Consider the following 5,416-nt stretch of genomic DNA (forward strand, 5'->3'; position numbering starts at 1 on the left):
TGGTCGTCTGGATGGAGGGGAACACTGAAGAAAGCATTTGCCAGGTCGATCACCGTGAACACTGTTGCTGTGGAAGGCACATTTGAGAGCAGGGTGTGTGGATTCGGCACAATTGGAGTTTCAAATACTGTAGCGTCATTCACCGCTCTTAGGTCATGTACCATTCTGAACTTGGCTGGCTCTCCTTTTACAGTCTTTTTCTTGACGGGGAAAAGCGGGGTATTACAAGGAGAGGTGCAGGGGACAACGACCCCTATTTCCAGGAACACCTTCAATTGGTCTGAGACGGCTTGACTCTGTGCGATGGACAAAGGATACTGGGCCTTACGAGGATATGGAGTACCTGGCTTGAGTGATACCCGCACCGGGGCAACTTGAAGTTTTCCCACATCTTGGGGTCCCTTAGACCATAGACTTTCTGGTACTACGTCCAGTACCTCCTTGGGTAGGCCTTTATGGGTTGTTTGAGGTTCCTGTAAGGCTGCCAGCATGACTGACTCTTCCTGGGTCAGAGGTGAAGAAAGGGTCACGGTCCCATCTTCCTGGAACACTATGGTTGCTTTTAGTTTCTGTAGAAGGTCTGCCCCCAGTAGGTTGAGGGGGCAGGTTCTTGACACCACAAACTGGGATAGGATAGAGTGTCCTGGCTGAGTGCACACGCTCAGAGGCTTTGTAAGCTGAGAATTTCTGACTTGACCGTCGATGCCTACGCAAGACACAGAGGATTCTGATAGGCAGGTAGGGTCAGGGAGTTCCACATGTCTCATCACACTTCTGGCTGCACCAGTGTCCACAAGAAAAGACCTGACAACGCCATCCACTTTCAGGGTAATTTGAGGGGTTGGTCCTGCTGAAGGGGTTTTGCATGTCAGGTGGTGTCTTGCAGACCTGGCTTGCCCCTGTCCTATGGATGGGGCGCTTCACTGTCCACCTTGTCTGCTCCTCGGCTTGCTCCTCTGGGCAGGGTCTTGGGTTGTGATGGAGCTCTGCACCGGCTCTGGTAATGACCCAATTTGCCGCAGTTGAAACATCTGACGTTCCTTCTGTCTCGGTATTGCGGTGGCTCTTCAGAGTCTATGGCCGCCATAAGGGGTGTTGTCTTCCGCACTCCTGGTTGGGACTCGATCCCTTTGGCTACGGTGAGCAGGGTGTCCATTGCTATTGACCTGTACTCGGGTCTAGCCACTATCAGTGGCTTCTTGATTGGTTCTCTGAGTCCATGCACAAAGGCCTGTGCTAACATCTGCCTGTGTATCTGATCATGAATGGTGAAGCCCAGGTCCTGGAAAACCTGCATTACTCTGCCATGAAACTTCTCCACAGTCTCTGTCTTCTCCTGACTCATGTCATGTAAGCTGAGGGCCTGTCCGGCCAGCCTGCCTTTGGCCCACTCACTGAGTTGTTCAATCAGCTTCGGCCCTGACTCCCAGGCATGTACGTCTAAGTCTGCTAAAAGCTTGAAGTGTTCTTTCATGATTGGCCAGAAGGCATCACCTGCCTTTATCTCCATCACTGCCCACAGATCATTCCAGGTGGCTGCATATGTGCGCTGGTTCTGCTGCATTCTTCTGTAGAATGGCATGGGGTGCATCTCTGGGTCTGGAAGATTTTCGAGGATACTGGTCACCTGACTTGGGGTGAAGTGCACATAGTGTAATGGTGGTGCTTCTATCTGCCCCTGTCTCCTAGGTGCCCGTGGGTTTTTCTTTCTAGTACTGGGTAGCATGTATGAAGTCCCCTCTTCATCCTCATCAGAGGAATAGTTGTGATAGAGTGCACTGGGGTCCTGCAGTGGCTGATAAGCGGTCTTGGATATTGTCTTTTTGTGAGAGGATGTGTCCCCACCCTGTTGAGGCTGTGGAGGATTATAGTTCCATTGTGGTGTGAATGTTGGCTGCTCTGACCGGGGATACTGATCACCATCTGATGGTGATGCCTGTCTCCCCCCCCCCTGTCCCCGGACCTGAGCTGCCTGCTGCCGGGTTTTCCTGGGGGAGGTCTGCTGCGGCTTGGGGGGTGCCTTCTACTGGGGGATCTCCACCTTCCTCCCCCGATACCATGACTGTCAGAGGCTGTATTGGGAACATAGAATGTGCCTTGTGCTGTGAGCACTGGATACAGAGACACCACACTGCCTGGACTCGGCACCTGCCTGACAGGCAGCAGATCAGGAGAAGGAGAGTGTGGCCCAGAATGAGATATGAGGTGCGCAGAAAGCGGAGATGAAGGGTGGGAGGGATTAACTGAGTGAGGAAAAGATGGGTGATTTAGAGGAGGGGGAGAGTGCTTCAGAGAGAGAGAGAGAGAAGGAGATGAAAAGTGTGAAGGAGGTGGGTGTGGTGTCGGAGGAGGAGATGAAGAGTGTGATGGAGGTGGGTGTGGTGTAGGAGATGAAAAGTGTGAAGGAGGTGTGTGTGGTGTAGGAGGAGGAGATGAAGAAGAAGAAGAAGGAGGTGGGTGTGGTGTAGGAGGAGGAGGTGCGGAATAATGAGAAGGGTGAGGAAGAGAAAGAGGAGGACAAAGAGGTGGAGAAGAAAGAGGAGGAGGAGAGGGCAGTGCAGAAGACGGAGAGGAAAAAGATGGAGGAGAAAGACAAGAAGAGAATTCCTTCTTCTTTGATGCAGCCCGTGCCGGCATTGTCAGAGTAACAGTGCCATCTCCCTGTACCAAGTTTGGGCGGGGCGCACGACATGCTGAGCAAGTCTCCCTGTACAATGGATTCTGCTGGGTGCAGACTGCACACACCCAATATTTTTCATCCCCATATGGGGGAGGTGCTGATGGTTTAACACCTTTACCTACTTTGTACACATAAAAATCACTTCCTGACTCCTTCACATATCTTTCAGTGCTCCCTAAACGTTGTAAGTCTGTAGCCACCTTATACCATGCTGTTGCAGTGGGCAGCAAGTTAGTATCAACTAGCTTTCCTTTCTTTCTTTTTAAGACATCATGCCACTCTGCAGCTCTAAGCCTACCTCCCTGATGCATTTCACATACTTTCATGAGCTGCCTGTAATTCTTCACATATCTGACACCTTCATGCTCTGCTACTATTTGAGGAGCCGTTTTCTCATCAGGAAGCAAAAGGCTCTCCTGTTGCTTGGCCAAATTATTCCCCATTGCAAAAAGAGAAATAAAAAACATAACAATAAAAATCTCAAGTATGTAAGTATATAAAAACACGAAAAGTAGAAGAAAAAGGGAGCTTTCAAAAAATTGATGCAAGATGTTGAAATCAAAACATAAAAGAACCATAAAAAAAACTGGGTACACGATCCAAAACTCAGGATTTTCACAGAGAAGGAAGAAAAAAATAAATAAATAAAAAAAACCTTTTAAACAAAAAAATGAAGAGGCAGAAAAGAAAAGAAACTTTGAAAAACTTAAAAGTCTAAAAACTTAAAAAATGCAACAAAACAACAGAAAATAAAATAAAATTAAAACGGCTTCTCTTCTCCCCCCTGTTTTTTTCTTTTTCTCCGTACTCTGCGCTTAAATGCAGTCAGAGACACACTTCCCCTTTTTATCAGCAGCTGCTGTTATACCAAAAATCACATATGTCACATCAAAAATAATAGATATCATTTAGTTTCACCTCTTCAAATAAATATTATACCATAGCCAGATATATGCAAAAACAGAAAACTTAGCAACAAAAAGAAGAGGGAAAAAAGACAAAAAAAAAAACGGTGGTGACCGTGTGATTTACAATGCATATATTTCTCCTAACTGCATGGAGGAGGGGAAGTTCTAAATAGAGAACAGACGGGGAGAGAGAAGAAAAAAAACTTCTTTTTCAATTCTACACAGTTAAGCAACAATACATGACATTAACAGACAAAGAACATTGACATCCAGGAGATTCGACACCCTCTTTATTATTTTGTGACACATGCAGGAAGCGCTGGGAAACAGACTACTGCCAATCGCACTGACCACACCTATGCCCGGGCCGCCTGAGTGAGAAACACAACAGGTGGGAATTCTACCACCCCGGTCCAACCTATCTAACTAGATAGTCGGCACTACGGGAATCTGCAGTAGCCCTCTAAGTTATCACTACCCGTGCCTGGAGCCTGGGACCACCTGCCCTGGGACTACCTGTCCCTCCTATGCACGGGAATCCTGCAATAACCTATCGAGCGATTTGACTTCCTGCGGTCTGTTACCCAGCAACCACAAACAGTCACTGTTCCTTGCTTCTCCCGGATGTTACACAAACACAGAACATATACACGGCACACAGCAGACACCTTGACTTATATCCCAGGGTTTAGGTTCAGGCTCTGACTTTTTACACTACCTGGGAATGCGGTGGTGACCACACCTGACCGGCTAAAGGTACAGACCCAGACTGGGCACAGGGGACATTCAGGTAAGATGATAGAATTTTCTTACCTTACTCTGATGGAGCTGCAGTCTCCGTCCCGTGGGCCAAGGCCGTGGCCCGCACCCTCGCCCGGCTAGCTCAGTCGGTAGAGCATGAGACTCTTAATCTCAGGGTCGTGGGTTCGAGCCCCACGTTGGGCGCCATTTGTTATGGAAATTTCGGTTGGATAAATCTACCCGTGTGTGCTGCGGCCGCTCCCAATTATTTCTGAGCCCTTAAAGAATGAGTCTGACACGTGGTGACAGCTTGACATTCAATCAAAAGACTGGACATTTATTTCCTGATACATAGTTTTTATAATAGCATATAGAAAGGTGTGGTTGGGGCGGTTAGTTAATTAACATACAATTCAGTTATTGGTTATCTGATATATATGGAATATTGTGATTAATGCGCATATGACTGCTGATTATGCAACTAAAATGTAGCTCTCGGTATGTAGGGCAAAGTTGAGACATCTGACCAGGACTTAATACATTTGGCACTGTTGATCTGCCATTTCAGAAGACTCAGCGGTATCAGTCCCGAACATCTGGTCCAACTTCCCATTTTTAAGGTGTTTGAGACATAGCGGAAAGTACCGAGCACAATCTGGCCTAGCTCATGTGGTAAAATTGAGCAATTTATTATAAAGTAGCTGAGTACATAGATATATATTTGCTTTTGTGTAAGTATATGTGATTTAAAGGAATATATATATGATTTAAAGGAGTATACATGCAAGTGAGATCTACATGATATACATATTTCTATCACAGTTACAGTAGAGTAGGGCCCGGCCATTTTTCTGGAATAATCTGGTTCGGGTATATCATGACCCCCGTCACACGACCCCTGTCACTGACCCCTGTCACATGACCCCTGTCACATGACCCCCGTCCCACCGGGGGGCCACAGTGTCTGAACAGCCAGGGGCCCTGGCTACCCTTAATCCACCCCTGGCCACTTACATTGTGTTGTTTTATGCACAGGTCCTGAGTTTTGGTTCAGTCTCCCCCCCAAAAAAGGGAGATTCAAATTCTC

General features: G+C 47.4%; 1 non-coding gene across 1 annotated transcript; it reads left to right on the forward strand.

Annotated features, from left to right (window-relative positions):
• The first annotated feature begins 4,460 nt into the window (after nt 1-4,460).
• On the forward strand, nt 4,461-4,533 carry TRNAK-CUU (transfer RNA lysine (anticodon CUU)). The gene has a single exon. It is a non-coding gene; the product is annotated as a tRNA-Lys (tRNA).
• The last annotated feature ends 883 nt before the right edge of the window (nt 4,534-5,416 follow it).

This window comes from Ranitomeya imitator, chromosome 2, assembly GCF_032444005.1.
Source record: "Ranitomeya imitator isolate aRanImi1 chromosome 2, aRanImi1.pri, whole genome shotgun sequence".
Lineage (NCBI taxonomy): Eukaryota > Metazoa > Chordata > Amphibia > Anura > Dendrobatidae > Ranitomeya > Ranitomeya imitator.